At 41.0% G+C, this 19,961-nt stretch overlaps 1 protein-coding gene across 8 annotated transcripts in view; it reads left to right on the top strand.

The window, feature by feature from the left end:
- SLC23A2 (solute carrier family 23 member 2) overlaps nucleotides 1-19,961 on the top strand; it is a 137,738-nt gene that overhangs the window by 21,846 nt on the left and 95,931 nt on the right. For 6 of the 8 annotated variants that reach the window (XM_087445571.1, XM_087445569.1, XM_087445564.1 and 3 more), the window contains exon 3: nucleotides 9,123-9,225. The exons of the other annotated variants lie outside the window; for them this stretch is intronic. The gene's annotated coding sequence lies outside the window, so the exon portion shown is untranslated. The remainder of the gene's footprint in view (nucleotides 1-9,122; nucleotides 9,226-19,961) is intronic. 8 annotated transcript variants of the gene reach the window in all.

Genomic DNA, 19,961 nt, shown 5'->3' with positions numbered 1-19,961 from the left:
GTTTACTTTTCTCTTTTCCTTTTATCCACTTTCTTTAGACTACCGCTGTCCCATACAATTATAATGGGAGTCACATATGTAGTTTTCTAGTAGTTATATTAAATACAGTAAAAAGAAGCTGGTATAATTAACTTTAGTAATATATTTTATAACCTAACATATAAAAAACATTATCACTTCATGTAATCAATGTAAAATTATTATTATTATTTTTTTAAAGAGTCTGTCTTTTATTTATTTATTTATTTTTTGGTGAGGAAGATCGGCCCTGAGCTAACATCTGCCAATCCTCCTCTTTTTGCTGAGGAAGACTGGCCCTGAGCTAACATCCGTGCCCATCTTCCTCCACTTTATATGGGACGCTGCCACAGCATGGCTTGACAAGCGGTGCATCAGTGCGCGCCCAGGATCTGAACCGGAGAACCCTGGGCCGCTGCAGCGGAGCGCGCGCACTTAAGCGCTTGCGCCACCGGGCTGGCCCTGATGTAAAATTATTAATGAGATATTTTACTCTTTTTTTAATGGTACTTCTTTGAAGTCTGGTGTGTATTTTACGCTTATAGCACATCTCTATTAGACTGGTCACACTTTAGTGCTCAGTATTCACATGGGGCTGGTGGCTCCTGCATTGGGTGGCACAACTCAAGGCCCACATTGCTTTATCTACCACTAAGTAATATCTTTTCAGCTTTTGGATTTTTGGGTATTTCATAATGTCAGGCACTTCCATTTATGGATTGTGTAATAAGATATACTCACAGTTGAATGATGCTTCTATCAGCTTCCCCTTTCTCATTGTTTTCCTGTCAGATTGAGAGGTTTCCTATTGCCTGGAAAATGCTTCTGAACCAATTCAACAAGTAAATTGATAGATGGTATTTGTTGATGTTAATTCATTTATTCCCTGGCTTGAGAAGAAAAAATATTCTTCTTAACATACATACATATATATATATGTATAAATTATTTTTTTTTTTAGTAATTTTCTCTTTTACTCAAGAATCACAAATACATTTTGTAGTTTATAATTTTAGACACATTGAAGTTTAGGGTCCAATGAATATTTCTCATTTCTTTTAAAGAATTGATGACCTAGGAAAATGTGAAGAAGTACAGTACTATCGTTAGATTAAAAATGGCCTTTGGAAGAATTGAAGAGAATAAAAGAATATGAGGAAATACAGGAAGATCAGGAATCCCTGAACACAGGAGGTTTGCAGTACATTAGGAGCGCCTACCTTCTGACCACACCTTTGGTTTCCTTAGTTACTTAGGCGCTGTGAGCAGGTTCTCAGAAATGAGGGACTTCAGCATCTAGTTACAGGGAAACGCTGACCCACCCTGCTGCTGTTGTGGGGAGCACAGTGACTGCATCCATATGGCGCGTGTGTTCCATTTTGAGTGCCTTAATTTCTCTTAGTTTGCCTTGCCTGCGTATTTATTTCGGTATTGTCCTTAGTGACATAAGGTTTAAAAATTAAAGTGATTATCACACATTATAGAAAAATAACAGCAAAAAGTCACTTATAGTCCTATCATCTGGAGATAATCACTGAAACCATTTTGGTGTTTTCCTCTGTTTTCTCTGTGTACACACTGTAATGGGGTTATCATGTGTGTTTTGTAACTTGCCTTTTCCTCCACTCAGTGATAATACTCGATGCATTTCCATGTCAGTGAGTACTTCGAGTAGCAATTTTTTAATCCCCATGATATTCTAAGAGTGTATCTGCAATTTAACCAACCAGTTTTCTATTTTTAGACATTAATATTTTCCCCTCTAGTTTTGGATTGTTCTAAGTACTATTTTAGTGAACATTGTCATAATGAAAAATTTGAGCCTTTTAAAATTATTTTATGATAAATTCCTTAAGAGTAGAACTATTGGGTCAAAGGCTATGTGTACTTTGAGAGCTTTTGATTGATATTGTTAAATAACCATCTAGAAATGTTAAGCCAATTATTACCCCAACTAGCAGTATATCCAAGTGCCTGCCTGCTAAAGGAACATTGAAAAAAATTATTCAGTAATCTTATGATTTGTTAAATGATTTATAAATGATACATTTTAATTTTATTTATGCTGTTTTGGATTTTTCACATTTTTACAAGAAAGCTTATACATGATTATATTCCCATCAGCAATATAGTGAGAATAACATTAAAATATAAAAGGATATAATATAAAATATTCCTTTTATAAAATATAAAAGGAATCTTGACGGTATTAGGAGTTCTTACACCCAAGTAGACTACTTTTAAGTGTGTGTGGCTAAGGTGTTCTGAAGCCGGTATGCCAGGGAACCCACTTCCTGACCTGGCGGCTCGCTGGATACAGTTTTAGGTATACCCTTTACTCTCTGAGATCTTTTTTTTTTGTGAGGAACATCAGCCCTGAGCTAACGTCGGATGCCAATCCTCCTCTTTTTTTGCTGAGGAAGAAGATTGGCCCTGACCTAACATCCCTGCCCATCTTCCTCTACTTTATATGGGATGCCGCCACAGCATGGCTTGACAAATGGTGCGTCGGTGTGTGCCCGGGATCCAAACCTGTGAATCCTGGGCCGCCAAAGCAGAGCTCTTGCACTTAACCGTTTGCGCCACTGGGCCGGCCCCAATCTGAGATCTTATTTTTTGCTAGCCAAAACTTAGGGACCAAATAGATCATAAAAATGTGGATTCCTCACTGCATGAACTCAAGAAGAGCATAAATTTGAATAAGAAGGATACTTGATATGAATTCTGGTCATTCCAAGGATCATTCCCTTCACTTGGGAGGGAACAGTGAGGCGAGGTCTGGAAAGGATTTGCTGAGGAATTGATAATTTAAAGAGAAATCTGAAATATGAATAAGAATTCTCCAGATGTTGTAGCGTTCCAGGTAGAGAGACGAGCAGGCTGTGTTTTCCAGCCTTAATTTGACACTGGCCGTCAGTTTTGAAGTCCACACCAATCTGTGATACCACCCTCCCTTTACTGTTTCACCAGCATCTACCAACTTCTCGGTCATTCCTAATGTTCCTCAAGAATGTTGGCTCCTGGCTTGCTACTTTTCTTTCCTCTGTCTTCTAATATGGTCTCTGAGTCATTGGCTCATTTGGCCTCTGGACCTCGCCATGCCTTCACGTGATCTTTTCCAGGGAGTTACTTCCAGTTTACTTCAGCTCCTCTGGGCCTTGTCATCTCCCACGTGACACTTTTGGAATCTTGAGCTTGGAGAGTCTCCTCTCTGCACGCATCCTGTCCTTCCTAGCTCTCATTCGTTCTCCTCCAGTGGCCCTTGTTCCTTGGGCATGTTGGTGTTCTCTGGCTTGCCTTCCTCACTCTTTTTACCTGCCGTGGACTCCACAGGGAGTCAGGTGACTGTCATCTTACCAGCATCTTTATTTGCTCCCTCTCTGGACTGGCCCCATGACTTGCCAACCTTCCTCAGTGGTGCAGTCCTACTGTTGAATTTTTCTGTGTTGTCAGGTGCACTCTGCTGGAGATAAACCAGATATCAAGGTGACTGTCTCCATTACACGTTTACAAGTTCTGGGCTCAGCTAGACCCTTGATTTTTTTTTTTTTTTTCCTTTATGTCGATCCTTTTACTCATCCTTTTCCCAGTCTCACCCTCAGCCTCCTTCCTCTCCACTATGACCTTTACTTCTTAGTTCATCAAGAAAATAAGTCATCAGATAAGAGCTCCCTCGACTTCCTGCCCTCCTACCTCATGGAGGATTGAGAAATAGTAACTATTTGTGTAGTTACTATCTCTACCCACTTTATTCCATAGAGGATATGAGGCAATCACTACAGATGGCCTGTGTGGAACCGTTGTGACGGATTCTGAAAGTTTTCCTATCAGGATTACAGGAGAACTGCTTATTGCGCCCTGTAGCTTAGTTAGACCTTCTCATCTCTGGTTTATGGTGATATGTTTGTGTTTTCATAGAAGATAGGATTTTAGAAGTGGCACAACCCTTGCAGAGGGGCAGGTTAAATGACCTCCCAGATGACAGAGCTCATTCATGGCACTGTCTGGGCTGGAATCTCATCACATCTTCAGTGGCCTTTCCTTATCTTAAATTAAATTACTTTAGATAGATTTTTCCTCCCTAGGGGGAGGTGGGATTGGAAGTGAAGAAGTGAAGAAGACATCAAATTTATTTGTAGTTAAAAAAAAATAGATATTGGATATACATGAAACAAAATCCAAAAGGTACAAGAGGACAGATCTGGGAACTAAGTCTCCCTCCTATCTGATCAGCTCCCCTCTCGGGAGGCAACCACTTCTACCAGCTTTTGTGTGTGTGTTTATGTATCTTTCTTAGAGCTCCTCTTTGTCAAGAATTTGTTTTTAGTTGTGAAATTTCAAATATAAAGAAAATGAAAGAATGAACACTCATATGCCAGATACCCAGATCTAGTGAATCTAAATATTTTGTTGTCTTCGCTTTAGGTTTTTTTTTTTTTTCTTTAAGAAAATAAAACATTTTAGATACCTGCTTTGTATCCTTTGCTGATCTTGTCTCCCTCCCTCTCTCCCAGAAGTAACTTTGCAATCCATATTTTACTTTTGTATTACATGTTTATATATCCATAAACTCACATACAATATTGACTGCCTGATTTAAAACCTTAAATAAAAGATCTTATGTGGTATGTGTTCTGCAACCTACTTGCTCATTCAGGAGTATGTTTTCAAGCCATGTTTACCCAAGTGGCTAGAGTGCATTCATTTTAACTGCTCTGTTTTATTCCACTGTTTAAACATACCAGAACTTATTTATATGTTCTCCTATTGATGTGTTGGTTATGTACTATTGAAAACAGGGTGGAGTGTGCTGAGAAGTGGCATCACTGGATTCTTAGTGCACACGCATCTTCAACCTGCTAGTTACCAAATTGTTTTCCCAAGTCTTTGAACCACTTTACATTTCTGGCAACAGACTAGGAAAAGTCCTGTTTATCCACAGCCTTGCCCACACTTGGTGTTACTAAGCTCTTTTATTCTGGCCTTATCTGATGGGTGTGAAATGGTACCTTGTTTTAACAGAGATATGCCACAGTTTGTTTATCCATTCACTAGTTAAAGATGAGTGTTGTTTCTGGTTTTGGCTATTGTAAATAAAACCACTTAAACAACAATCTGTACATAAATGTTTAAACATAAGTTTTCTTTTCTCTGGGTCTTAGGGTTAATGTATGTTTTAGCTTTATAAGAAATGGCCAAACTGTTTTCCAGAGTGGTTGTGCCGTTTTATACATCCACCAGGAGTGTATGAGAGTTCCAGTTGCTCTGTGTCCTTATCAGCACTTGGTATTGTCTTAGCAGCTTTTCTCTTTGTTTTAGCCATTCTAATAGGTATGTGATATAGTTGGGTGTTTTTCCCCCTCTCCAAAGCCCCAGTATGTAGTTGTATATTCTAGTTGTAAGTCCATCTAGTTCTTCTGTGTGAGCTGCTGCCACAGCATGGCTGATAACAGACGAGTGGTGTGGTTCCTTGCCTGGGAACTGAACCCTGGCCACGGAAGCAAGTGTGCCGAACTTTAACTGGCTCTGCCATATAGTTTTTTTTTTTTTAAGGAAGATTGGCCCTGTGCCAACTGCTGTCGCCAGTCTCCCACTTTTTTCCCTCTCCAAAGCCCCAGCACATGGTCGTGTCTCACAGTTGTAGAGTTGTAGCTCTTTTACATGGGATGCTGCCCCAGTATGGCTTGATGAGCAGTGAGCAGGTCTGCGCCCAGGATCCGAACTGGTGAACCCCAGACCGCCGAAGCGGAACTCGCCAACCCAACTGCCATGCCACTGGGCTGGCGCCTGTCAATATAATTTTTTTTTTTTTAATATATTTATTTACTATGTTTGTGTGTGTGTGAGGAAGATCTGCCCTGAACTAACATCCATGCCAATCCTCCTCTTTTTGCTGAGGAAGACTGGCCCTGAGCTAACATCTGTGCCCTTCCTCCACTTTATGTGGGACGCTGCCACAGCATGGCCTGACAAGCGGTGTGTCGGTGTGCGCCTGGGATCCGAACCCGGGCTGCCAGCAGGGGAGTGTGCGCACTTAACTGCTACGCCACAGGGCCGGCCCCTGTGATTATAGTTTTTTAACCTCAAGAATTGAAATTAAAAATCGATTATTTAAAAATGATTAAAGTAATTGATTTTTGCCCTCCTTGGTCTTGAGTGATCTTTTTTTTTTTCCCTTTAATTCAAAAGCAGAACATTGTGTAAGGGTAACCAAATAATGATAAATAGGTGGTATAGTGCAGCGTAACATTTGCAGGCTGCTGCTAGAAAATTTGGTAAATGTATTTTTTTTTTTTTTGCTGTCAGCAAAATTTGTGATAGAATCTTTGATTTATTGGTTGGACTTTTTGGGGGGTTTATTTCTGGAAAATATGTATTAAAACTTTACAGCTACAAGTATTGAGATCTCATTGTGATGACATCATCCACCTACTTGTGTGATTCCCTGCCGCCCAGGCTTTGAATAAGATTTAATTTGAGGATGCTTGTTCCATTACTAAAAACAGAAGTATAAAAACCACAGATGTAGGCCAACACCCTTATTTTACAGAGCAAGACATTTGAGGTGCACTGGGTAATGACTTTCCTACACTCACACCACCGCCCGTGGTCTGTGCTACTGTGCATGGTCTACAGTGTGGGCTTCCGGATTCCCAGTGCAGTGCTGCTTTCCCACTACCCCCATATTTAACTGCATGGTGCTGACCAAGACACCCTGTAATGTGAATCTTGAGTTTGAAGGATGCAGTCTTCATAACGGACTTACTTTCAGAGTTGGATATGCTTGTTTTTACTTTCATTGCCGAATTCTGACATGCGCTGTCAGCACACATTCCGAGTCATGCTTTGAGATTGTGAGTGAGTGGCCAGCCTTTAAGTGTCTGTCAGAGGAGCCAATTTAATGAATCTTTGATAGTCAATGTGAGCAATGAATTTGTTCATGTTGCTCAGATGTTTACTTTATCATGATCCTTCCATTTGGTCCCTCTGAAGGAGAATAACATTCAGCCAGGTTTGAAATATGTACTGATCCATTCCTTTTGAAAATTTAGTAACTGGGGTTATTCCAAATGTGTTGTCTTGCCAGAGTTTCTCTCTCTGCATGTGTTTTTTTTAGGGTATAGTTTTGGCTGTTCTAATATACCCAAATATGAAGTAAAAGCTTTTTTCTCACATAATCCGGCTCCTTTGTTCTTATTGTTTCACCATTCCTAGAGTATAGATTCATTAACATGGCTCAAGATGGTTCCTGCAGCCAGTGGGAGAGGGAAAGGAGAAGGCATGCTTATTTCCTCTCACATCCCATTGGCCAAAACTTAGTCACATGGCCACATCTAGCTGCAAGGGAGGCTGGGAAATGTTGCCTGAATCGAGCTGTTTGTGTGCCCACCTTAAAATCAGGGTTTTTATTAGTTTAATTAATTGAAGGAGAGAGGACTCTTGGAGACACCTGTTGGTCTCTGACACTTCTGCTAATGAAATGGAGAAGTTGCCACGTGAATGAAAACAATGCATAGTCAGAAATAAGTTGGATATGAGATGAAAATATATTTTAATTGTCGACTCTTCTGTGTGTTTGAAATTTTCCAAAATAATTTCTTAAAAACAATTTTATATTTGATAATTTCTTACCTTTACCAAGTGCCATTTAAATATCGTAACACTAGAGGGTGCTGTTAGTCAATACATTTGCTTTTAGTGTTCATAGAAATATTTTTCCTGTCAGTTTGGCTTATTACAGAATCAGAGTAGTAGTTTTTGTCCAGTTGATAATCCTAAATCTCCTTTGATGTTTTTACACAGTTTTACAACAGTAGAGGCACTGAAATATCAATATGTAACATTTATTTGGAAAGGCAGAAATAGATAATCACTAAATGTGTAAGGTTTTTTAAAAAAAATGTGGTTTAGATTTTGTCCTTAAAGGGAAAACATACATCAGAGATTACATTAATAAAATGAGATACTTTGAAATACATAATAACTTCTGAAGAATTAAAACATTTTTTTCAATATTTGGCCAAGTTTAGCCTGTTAGTTGTTTTGCCTTATTTTTTGTCCTGAATGTACTAACCTTATATAAGTACTAAGAACTGAGCTATGGCTAATTTTGCCCCCTAACAGTATGGGAGGGGCATAACTAAAACTTAGAAGATCAGATGAACACAAAGAAAAAACCCTTCTAATCCCACCTGACAGAGATAACCTCTGTAAACTGTGTGCTGCATCGCCATCTGCTTTCTTAGCACACTTGTGCATGTGTGTAAACAGTGCTTCAAAAAGGGGGGCATCATGTGGGTTAATGCTGGTGCATGCCATCTATGTTCGTTTTGTAACTGGCTACGTTTCTGAAGTGTCTTATTCTAGTGCTTTTTTTTTTTTAAACTCATTTTCTGACCCATTACCTATAAATAATTCTTTTGTTTTCCCCTTTCTAATATTTGAACTTTAAAATCTTTTTTTTTTTTGTGAGGAAGATCAGCCCTGAGCTAACATCTGCCAATCCTCCTCTTTTTTTTTTTTTTTTTTTTTTTTTGCTGAGGAAGACTGGCCCTGGGCTAACATCCGTGCCCTTCTTCCTCCACTTTATATGGGACACCACCACAGCATGGCTTGACAAGCAGTGCGTCAGTGCACACCTGGGATCCGAACCTGCGAACCCCGGGCCGCCACAGCGGAGTGCGTGCACTTAACCGCTTGCGCCACCGGGCTGGCCCCTGAACTTTATAATCTTATTGTATTAGTTAGAACTTCCAGAACAGTCTTCTATGATGGAGCCATGAGACTTCCTTCTGTTTCTGGCTTTGATGGGCCCCCTCTGGGTTTTTCAGGGTACGTATCTCATTGGCTATTGGCATGAGATAGGGATTCTTTTTTGAGGACATTTTTCTTCTGTGTTGCAAGGCACTAAGGGTTTTATTCAAAAATTGATGTTGAGTTTTGTCAAATGCCTTTTTAGTTTCTGTTGATCTTGCAGTTTTCTTTCTACCTGTTGATGTGACTTGTAACACTAGCCTTTTCACTTCTATTGTGCTTTGTCAAGTTTGGGATCAAGATTATGGTAGATTTCTAAAATAACTGACAAGCTTTTTGTCCTTTTCCAGTGCTCTGGAGCTGTCTGAGTTGCATGGGAAGTGACTGTTCCTTAATGCATGGCAGTATTTGCCTGGGAAGCCACCTGGGCCCCCGTGCATTTTTAAATGAAAGGTCTGTATCTACCTTGGCCTTGGGAGGGTTGTGTAAGGGGCCCTTTGGATGTATTTACCAAATTTATCAATTCTGTTGCTTATTTCCTAGCTAATTTTTCTCTCTTTAATTTCTTTTTACTTTCTTTAGGGTATTTTGTTGCTTATTCTTTCTTGTTTAATTGTGAGAGTATTTTTACGGTTTCAATTTCACCTTTGACCCAACAGTTATTTGGGAGAAAATTAAAATTTTGAAGTTGCTAGACTATCTTGGTTGATAATTATTTTTTCTCTTCTTGGCATTATGGTCAGGCAGTGAGAAATGTAAATGTTCCTTTTATGTGGAGGCTGAAATTTTCATTTGGCACGATGGTCAGTTTTCACAAGTGCTCTTTAGCCACTGAAAATAAAGCTCTATTTTCTATGGGGTGCAAAGTTTGATACTTATTATGTTAGCCTTACTTGTTATATTGGCCAGATTGTCTAATCAATACAAAATAAAATTAACATGGAGGTGGGGTCCTGTTCATATCCCCCACCCTCTTGCCCCCCATCTTCTTGGAGACAGATAGGTATGTTTATGCACTGTTGGTCATTTTTTTCTGTATTGCTAACCATTATGGGTCTTATTTCAGTGAATGTTCGAAACATAAAAATGGACATAATGTTTCTATTGTGAATTTTATACTTTAGTAATGTAAAACGACCCTTTTTTCCGCATTTAATACTCTCTGGCATGAATTCCATTGTGTGTGACGTTTAAAAAAAAACAACAATAAAGCCACATTAATGTTGCTTTATTTTTGTTTCGCTTTGTTTAAGGTCTGTCTTTGGACATTTATTCATTTTTTATTTTATTGAGATCACATGGGTTTATAATGTTGTGTAAATTTCAGATGTGCAGTATTATATTTCAGCTTCTGTATAGACTGCATCGTGTTCACCACCAAAAGTTTAGTTTGCATCCGTCACCATACATTGGTGCCCCTTTGGGCATTTATTTGTTGACACATCTGAGAATATTTTTAATGAATTTAACTAATTGATAGGTTTAGTTTGTTTTAGTCTGTGGTCTGTTTAAAATTCTAATAGTGGTTTCCTATAAGTAAAAGACATTTAAAAAGACCTGTTTCTCCAGTTGTCCTAGCTAAGATCTCATGGTATTTTTCCATTTCTGTCTGATTGGGAGAAGGGCTTTAGCATCTTCTTAGTATCTTCAGTCTTTATTAATGTACCCTTGTTTGATCTGCTTTATTGTTATTAATTACATTTTTTACATTATATAACATATAGAGAATAATTTGATGTGTGCGTTCAGTTTTATAACCGGTTTTATGTTCATTATTTAGTTTTGTCCCGATCCTGATGGTTTTGGTTGGCATACATTATAAGTAGCCCGTATATTACTGGCCTCTCTGAATTTTTCATCTTATATGGTTAGAATATAGCCTTAATCTTTTTTTTTTTTTTTTTCCTTTTTCCTTCTCAGCCCATGCATATCTGAGACTGCAGTTTTTGGTTTTCCCACATAAAGGGCAACTTGTCTGAATATAAAATTCTTTGAGAAAATCTTTTCCTCAGTTCTCTATAGATCTTCATTTTCTGTTAACTTCTGGCATTTAATGCTGCTTTGGAAAATCCTGAGGCTGATCTTGATCATTGCTACTATTTAAGTAAACCAAACATTATCTCCCTGGATGTTTCTATGACTTTGTCATACTGTAGTTAAATTATTTTGCTGAAATGTGTCCAAGTGTAGGTTTTTCTCTCTGATCTTGCACGGACCTGGTGTGTTCTTGTAATCTCTATACTCAGATTTTTCTTAATCTCAGAACAGTTTTTATTCTGTATCTTTTATATCTTTGTTCCATTTGTTCTTTTTAAAAAAAGTTTTACTGAGATATAATTCACTTACTGCAAAGTTCTCTCATTTAAAGTGTATAGTTCAGGGGCTGGCCCCGTGGCGTAGTGGTTAAGTGTGCACGCTCTGCTGCTGGCGGCCTGGGTTCGGATCCTGGGTGCGTACTGATGCACCGCTTGTCAGGCCATGCTGTGGCGGCGTCCCATATAAAGTGGAGGAAGATGGGTGCAGATGTTAGCCCAGGGCCAGTCTTCCTCAGCAAAAAGAGGAGGATTGGCATGGATGTTAACTCAGGGCTGATCTTCCTCACAATAAATAAATAAATAAAGTGTATAGTTCAATGACTTCTAGTAAATCAGACTTGTGGAACCATCACTACAAATTTTAGAACATTTTCTTCCTCCCATAAAGAAATCCTAATGCGTTAATAGTCACTCCCCTTTCCTGTCCTCCATTGCCACCCCAGCCCCAGGCTACCACTAATCTACTTTCTGTCACTGTAGATTTGCCTATTTTGGACATTTCATATAAATGAAATCATACAACATGACTGGCTTCTTTGTTCTTTTTGTTTTCAATCCAGTTAAGAAGCACTGATTATTCATGTCTTGGCTTTGCTCTTTGCTTTTTTTCCTCCATGGGTCTCATCTCTGAACTGTTACTGCCTTTCTGGACCTTTCTTGGTCTCACAGAGTTTCTCCAGCTTCTCCTCCACCTTTCAATTTTCTACTGTTTTCTACAGTTTCACTTCTCTTTATTGCTTCTAAGTTAATTTTGTGCTTTTGGTTTCCTTAGAATTTTTCCCCACCCCAGCTTGTTGTCTCTTGGTCTCAGTCTTTTTTTTTCATATAATTGTCTGATCTTGTTTCCTTTATTTTTCGTGCCAACTGTTTCATTAGCTTTTTATTCTTTTCTCCTTTGTGCCAAATTGGAATTTTCTTTTGGTTCCTGCAGTAGAACCTTTCTGAGGTTCGAGTCTTCACAGAACATCCTAAGTACAGTTCCTGTATTCAGGATACAGACACTGGAGTATTTTTTTCATAGGCCACATCCTGGATTTTTCCTCTTAGCTCACCTTGGAGCAAGGGGCGTCTGGTCTACTTGGGCATGTTGACCTGATGGCTGGGGTATGTCACATGTGACCTGTGTTTTGGGCACTCGTGGTGGTGACTCTCCTGCCCCGGAACAGTTAGAGCGCTTGGCTCCCAACCGTCTCCCCAGCTCCTGCTATGGCTTCTCCTCTAGTCAAGTGGCTTGTGCTTCTTACTGCTCACTGCTGATTTCCTTAAGATTATTCATGAATCAGTAACACTTAGAGCTGCTTTTGTCCAGAAGTTGTCCTGGTTCCTCTTCTGCCTTTATCCTAGGGGCCCTCTGGGCTGGCTGTTTCTCAGCTGAGCCTCATGGTCCCTCTCTGGATTTGGGAAGGGCAGCCTGGGGTGTTGGGAAGATGGAGGCAGGTATCTGTCCTCCCACAGCACCTCTCCAGGGGCAGAGGTGCCCACTGCCCAGGTGTCTGGCAGGCCCTGGCCTAGAGTCAGGACTAGAAAAGACCAAGTCTGACTATAGCTGTGGCTTCTTGCCTCTTACCGATACTAGATGGTCAGCATGTGTGTGCTTTTTTGTGTCTTCATGGGCACTTCCACTGTTCAGTGGGGCCTCTGCAGCTGGGACCTGCACACCAGATGCCACGGTCAACTGGTCTCCAGTGGTTAGCTGTCAATATTACAGTGATTTGTTGGCTTTGCCTATCATCTAATGAAAAGGTCATACCTTGAGACCTATTTTTAGTCTCTGAAAGTCTTTGAGCTTTGAAAACAGTTGTCTTTGGGACCCTGCTTGGGGAAATGAAAAATTACCAGGGAGTAAAATTAATCTCCCTTTTCTCTGAGCTGAAAGCAGTGTGGGTGGACTTGTTCATCTGAACATAAGGGTTTGGAAATATAGGTTTTAGTTTCCCTTATTTGTGTGGGTTTGAGAAATGTAATCCTAGCAGCTACTTGGTTTCCACAGTAGAATATCCAGACTGCCACGTAGAAACCTGCTCCAGACGGACGGTAAGCAGAGCATACTGGAGGCATGCAGTAACCGTTTGTAACCAGGTGGTGGCTGTTGTGTAATATAAATAGATAGCATTTCTGACTAGGTGGTGTGGTTATACAATTTTGGCGAGCCTGTGTGGGTTATAAAAGCCGAAATTGCTTCAGGACCTGAGTGTCTCATGCTGAGCACCAGGACTATCCAGCCTTACACAGACGCCAGCGCAGAATTGGTGGTAGGGTACTGATTAAAGAATATTTCTGTGGATAGGGTAAGATTTCACTCCACAGGTAAGACCGTTTCTTGGTACATAAGCTCTGCTTTGGGGAATCAGAATCTGTATGTGTCTGTGTCTGTGTGTGCATCTAGATCCACAGGTGTGTTTCCATGTGTGCTGCTGTCTGTGACCGTGTGTCTGGTTTTCTGCGAATATATGGCTGTGTGTGCGTGTGTCTGTGTAGGTGGGTGAGGAGCCTTTGACTCAGGTTTGCTCAGCTGGGTTACCAGAAAATCTCCAAAGTCTTTCTCAGTGCTGTCAGACATTACTTAAATAATTGAACATTAACATTTATGCAGTGCTTAGAAGATAGTGCCCTATACTAAATATGTGAGAAAAGTGATGATAAAAACCTGATGTGCAACAATTAAAATGTCAGAGTCAATGATTTTCAGGTGCTCATTTACCTTATTTTCTGAGTGAGGTCCAGTCCTGGGACTTCAAGGTGCTCTGTACTCTTATACGTTTTCTTTTATGCAGAATTTTAGGGGTTTGGGGAAAAGGAAGTACACAAGCAAAAAGGCATGTAGATTAAACAAACTTCATGGAGAGCTGGAGTCTCTTTTATAGCTAACATCTATCTTTAAATCCTTTTAAGGTTTTGAGGTTGTAAAAACTTCGGGTTCAGACACCAAGTAGAGCAATATGTCTGTGGCATAGGATTCTGATGTAGTCTCTGTATTGAAGGGATATGTTTTTAATGAATTAGGAGGAACATACTCCTTTGCAGAAAAATAAATGTATAACATACTCACAGGCTTGTGTTTATTGAGGGTCAGGGAAAAGGCTCCCATTTATTGAAAGTCAGGGAACAGTTATTATTTTGGTCACTGTGTCCTTGGTGTTAACCTGGAGAAGAATTCTAGTGTCCCAGCCTAGGTAATAGCTGTGCAGTTTAGGCAGACTCACTCTTCAGCCATCAGGTAATCCATCAGGGTGGGTAGAATTTCAGAGCACCCTTTTCCTTCTCTTGGGGAAGTCTGAGGAGGAGGAGATGGAACTTTTGGTAAACTGGACTAGGGGGCAGCAGGGGTGGAGTGGGGAGAAAAAAGATATTGCAGAAGAGATTTGCAAATGCAGTTTCTTTCAGACCATAGGAAGAAAGCAGGTGGTTGAGAGGACTAAGCAAATGTGCCAAAGTCCAGCAAAACTGAGCAGGTATAACGGGTGGTTAGAAATTAGGGAAAGGTGGAGCTCGGCCTCTCTCTGCGGGCGAGAGAAGGAAATGTGGTTTTCGCACTTGGGGCGGAGGAAAGGATGAGACCGTTCCCAGGAGGAATGGTCTGGTCTGGAGAGTAATTCAGGGAGAGGGCTGGTAAATACAGTGAGCTTGGGGCTGGAGTGAAGGATTATTTGAAATGCTTCTCCCAGCACACGTGCCTTCTCCAGGGGGGCAGCAGTGGCAACAGTAGCTGGAGGTGACCGAGTGCCCTCTAAAGGCTTCCTCTTCAGAAGGAGAGAAGGCGGGAGTCATCCCCTGGAAAGGGAGGATGGAGTGGGGAGCTGGGGCGGCCGCACAGAGGGGACAGGGTCAGCAGGGCAGAACCATTCCCTGGAAATTACCTTAGCACCCAAGGCTGTCGTACTGGAAAGTGTGTGGGGGGACATCAGATGACAGAGGTCACTTGGAGATGTGGAAGAAGAGAAACCTTTCTTTCCACCCTCTGACAGTAACTGGGAGGCTTTCTTCACTCCCTCCAAAATGACCTCCAGGCATCACCTCTCAGGCCTTCGCTGCTGCTCGTCTTCAGAGCCTGTTCTGTTCGTCAGTCTGTCAGGGAACGGGAGCAGCTTTGCGCTCTCAGAGTGATTGCTCTGCTTGCCGCTTGCCCTTGGCTTTTGTCCAAGGGTAAATCAACCTCTTTGGCCTGTTTTTAAACTGTGAAGTGGAGATATTAACAACCCTTCCAGAATTTTTATACGGGTTAAGTGAAATCCTGTTTGTATCTTGGATATGACAGGCAGTCAATTAATTCTGCACATGTTTTTATCTTTCATTAAAATTCCGTATAAAATTAGCTTTTCAGTGGCTCCTGTGATGACTGTTGAATACATTTAAAATAGTGTTTAAATAAAAAAACAATTTGTACAAGAGGTGATATGTTAAATCACAGAGTAGAAATAAACGCAATAGAACCCATCTTAATTCTGCTTGAGTTTTCTCAAATATACATTTATATTTTAATTCTGGGCCCCAGGCTATACCTTTTGTTCCACTCCCTCCCTCTCCCCTCTCATGTCCCAGCCTCGTGACTTCCCTGAATGAATCTGGGAGGTTCAGAATTGAGGGGGTTTTGTTGTGGGTGTAGGACTAGCTGGTCCATGGAAAATATTCACGTTTTCTCCAGATGTTTGAATGCCTTTTACGTGATGGACACTATGTCCCTGCCCCATCCCTGCCTGGTCGTGGGGCTGGACCAAGAAGCCGTGTGCCATGGAAGCACAGAAGAGGGACAGAGAATTTAGGAATGCTTCTTGGAGGAGGAAGCTTCTTGAGCTAAGACCTGGGGACTGCAGGTCAGCATGGTCTGTGTGGATGGTACCTGCGGCAGGAGAGGCACGGTGAGGATGATGAGTCTTAAGGTCTTGTCATAATTTTATTTAAATAAAGTTTGGGCAAGAGGTTTCTGTTGGATGATACCAGCCACGGCATCTGATACCTACAACATTAGGTCAGAAAAACAAAGGTCACTGAAATCTTTGTATTTTAAAGCCCCCAGACCAACAAAATGTCTGCTGCTTTGACCTTTCACTGTAGCTTGACTCCATCTTTCCCCTAAGTGAGCAGTGAGTCATGTCTTCTCATCTGGAGAGCATGACCATCGCTTTCCAGGGCTCAGGTTGTGTATAAACTGATATCAGCAAAACAGTCCATCTCAGGGTGGATTTAAGAGCTTTTTTAGGATTTAGAGTTTAATTTGGGCCTAGAGTTATTCTATACCAAGAGCTTCTCTGACCAAGCCTCTAAAAGAGACTGAAGGAGTCTTGTACAGGCAGGACATATTCTTCTGTTTCATTTTATCGGTTGTGAATTTCACTTCATGCTCCATAAAAGATTTGCTTTCAATTAGGAATGATCCTACTCACCCACCTCACCCCATGGGTGTTCCAGGAATATTTGCCACCTTTATCTAGCAGCTTTGCATCATCTCTGGCCCACTGTTGACAACCTGACTCCATTTTTAGGTGATTCCTCAGCAGACCAGCAGTATTTGTCCAGGGGCCCTTTCTTTCCACCTTCAGAGCAGGGTTGTTGCTATGGGCCCTCCTGGGCCCTGTGCGTGCGGCCGCTAATGCACTGGTCTTCCGGGAGTTCTCAGCAGGTGGTTTCTGAAATGGAACCTGGCAACCAACCCTGGGTTCCCCTTCAGAAATACAGGTTTTATCCCACTTCTCTTTTAATTTTCTTCCTCTCAAGAGAACAAGTCGACAAACCAAGACAGTGACAGAAGGCTGACACAGCTCACTGGCGTGCAGTGATTTTCTTGATTGTAGTCTTTGAGGGGGTTTGGTTTAGGGCTCCCATAGATTTTAAAGAGAGGCCACTCTGAGGCCATGATCCTGGGTCCCCTCCCCATCGTTGTGGTGAGAGGACGGGCGGGATATTAGGATGTTTTGGTAACAGTGTTATCATCTTGTACCACTTTGGCAGATTATTTCTGTGGGTCTGTTAGTTTAAGCTCAGCAAGTCACCTGATTTAAATTGGGTGCTTGAAATATGCCTTTTGTGTCACTGGGCAGAGCTTGAGTTACATCAGTGACTTCTAGGCTGTTTTTGCCTGATCCACAGTACAGAGTATTTTACCTTGAAACTCTAGGTTACCCGTATCTTCTGAGATGTGCTCTGAAGTTTTATGTTCTGTTAAATTTCATTGTTTTAAAAACTCTGGTCGAGATCTACTGAGTCGATTTCATGGCCCACTGGTGGGTAGTGACTTGCAGTTTGGAAAATGAGAGGAATGGTTCTTGGAGTGTTTTGGAAACGGCTGCAGGGTGATTGGGGTTTTTTAGTTACACCGTGTGACTATGGCTGTCATCACAAGATCAAATAATAACCACTCCTTACAGGTTCATTCATTGCTGCTTAAATGGAATAACGCTAGCTAGGATGAGCATCAGATTGTAAACTCCTTGAAGCAGGACTCTGTATTAGGCAACCATTTTAAGTCGTTTCGTTAAAGGGAATTGATCATATATAAGTTGAGAGTATTTGTTCCAATAATCTATTTTTTTGGCTTGGATTAAAAGCATTTAGGTCAAATGTTAGCATTTAACAGAATTTAATGGAGCAGCCACAGATCAACTATAATCCCGTAATGATGGGATTTAAGCAGAGAGCTGTGGATTGGCTTTTAAAATGTGCTTTATCATTGAACCTGGCCAGCTCTGAAACCTTTTTTGTATCTTGGGAAGGACCAAACTACCACTTGGCAAGTAGAGATTTTGTTTCCTTATCCCAAAGTCTTCCTTAGTCATACTGTCACCTTCTGGGTAGGTTTACGCAAGCAGAGAAAATCTCTTTATCCCACCCAGCTTGCGTGCCCAAGGATGTGGGTGATCTGAGGACCGCTAGCATCAGAACATTCGTGCATTTGTTAATGTAGGTTCCCAGGTCCCAACGGAAGTCTACAGAATCAGAATTTGGGGGAGAGGACATTTTTTAAGTTGGTGGGATTACAAGAGTTTTTAAATTCTTTTTTTCTTCAAAAATAGATTTTATTCAAGTATAGTTTACATACAGTAAATGGATATACATACAAATGGGGCCATCAGGATCACAACCAAGATAGAGAATATTTCTGTCACTTTGAGGTTCCTTCTTCTGCCTTTGGAGTCCCTCCCTTTAGTTACACCCTGGGAGCACAGCTGTCATCCTGCTCTGGTTACCACTATCTGCTTCCTGTCACTGTGGATCAGGGAATCAGGCAGCATGTCTTGTGTCCCGCTTCTTTCGCTCAACATAGAATCTGTGCAATTCCTTCATGTTGTTACGTACATCAGTAGTTGCTTCCTTTGTATTGGTGAGTATTTTTTGTGTGGACTCCCTATAGTTTGTTTATCCATTCACCTGTTTTTTTTGTATTTTGGTTTTTAAAATTTTTTTGTGAGGAAGATTAGCCCTGAGCTAACATCTGTTGCCAATCCTCCTCTATTTGCTGAGGAAGATATTGGCCTTGGGCTAACATCCGTGCCCATCTTCATTCACCTGTTGATGGACCTTTGGAGGTCTTGAGTTGTGGACTGTTACGGTAAAACCAGCTTTGAACATTTGTCTGCAAGTATTTGCGTGGAAGAAATCTGCATTTTGAATAAGTCTCCCAAATGAGTCTTAGGCACATGAACCACTGATTCTTATTCTCTCTGTTCTTTTCTTTCTTACTCTTCTTATATCATTTTGGAGAACTGTAGGTTTATGTGTCTAGATCAAAAGATGAATTTGCCATGTATTTGTGTTTTCAGTGTATTCATTCAGTGCCGTGTATTTGGGGTAAATGTATATCTCATTAACATTTATTGAGTGTCTGTTCTGTGCTAAGAGCTGGGAATATAGAGATGAATTGTACACAAGGAGAGTCTCCCCTTCCCGGGGATTCAGTGATTAATTCTTTCAGCCAGTGAGTGCTTTGGACCAGGGACTGCTAGGTGCTAATGCTGGGAGGACACGTTTTCTTAGGATGTGGTTGTGCTTCCAAGAAACGCAAAACGTCTTGGTGGTTAACTCCAGGAGCAGCTCAGCCCTTAAAGCCTCTGTTTGGATAGTACCCTCATACTTCCAAGTCAGGCGGCCGTGGTCAGCTGCAGTGAGAGAGCTGATGCTGATTCCTGAAGAATCAAGGGAGAAATGGTCAGATAAAAAAATTAAGTGCAAAAGAAATGATCACTGGCTGAATAGCTGATGAAATAAGTACTAATTAAAAGCTGTTATTCTGATTTGTATGATTATTGGTGGCTGGAGAGCTGGTGGTTCAGTCCTTAGGGAATTGAACGATTTGTTAAAGATCTGAATATTTTGCTTTTCTACTTAGAGCAGAATTTCCCAAATTGCTGTTTTTCCACTCTGCCAGGCTTACATTTATTTTGAGGTTGACTTTTTTTTTTTTGAGACTAATGATTTCCTGCTTGCTCTAAGGTAGTAGTTTTTAACCCGGCTGCAGGGGAGATTTAAAACATCTAGATGCTCAGGCCACACAGACCTTTGCCATCGGACTCTCTGGGCTGGGGACTCAGGCAGTAGTACTTTTTAGAGTTCTTAGGTGGCTCCAACATGAAGTCAAAGCCGAGGACCACTTCTTTGGGGCAGCCTTGGTGATGGGTACACACCTCTTTATGGTCAGTTCCCCTGCACCTGTTAAGTGTAATTGACAAAACCTTGGCTTTTCTCCATTCTCTTTTGACAACAAAAGTTACTTCACAGCTTTAGACATGAGAACTTGATTCCGCACGGCCTTGTAACTGCAGAGCTGTGTCCTGACCTCTCGGCAGAGAGGACTGAACAGCTCTGATACCTTGTTAAGGGGAACCGTCCACTTCTCTGCATTTGATTCTGAATAGTGGGAAGAACCGGATGCTGATGTGGATC

Source organism: Ceratotherium simum, chromosome 21, assembly GCF_057802395.1.
Source record: "Ceratotherium simum simum isolate JZ-2026a chromosome 21, ASM5780239v1, whole genome shotgun sequence".
Classification (NCBI taxonomy): Eukaryota; Metazoa; Chordata; class Mammalia; order Perissodactyla; family Rhinocerotidae; genus Ceratotherium; species Ceratotherium simum.
This window is presented reverse-complemented; position numbering and strand designations above follow the sequence as displayed.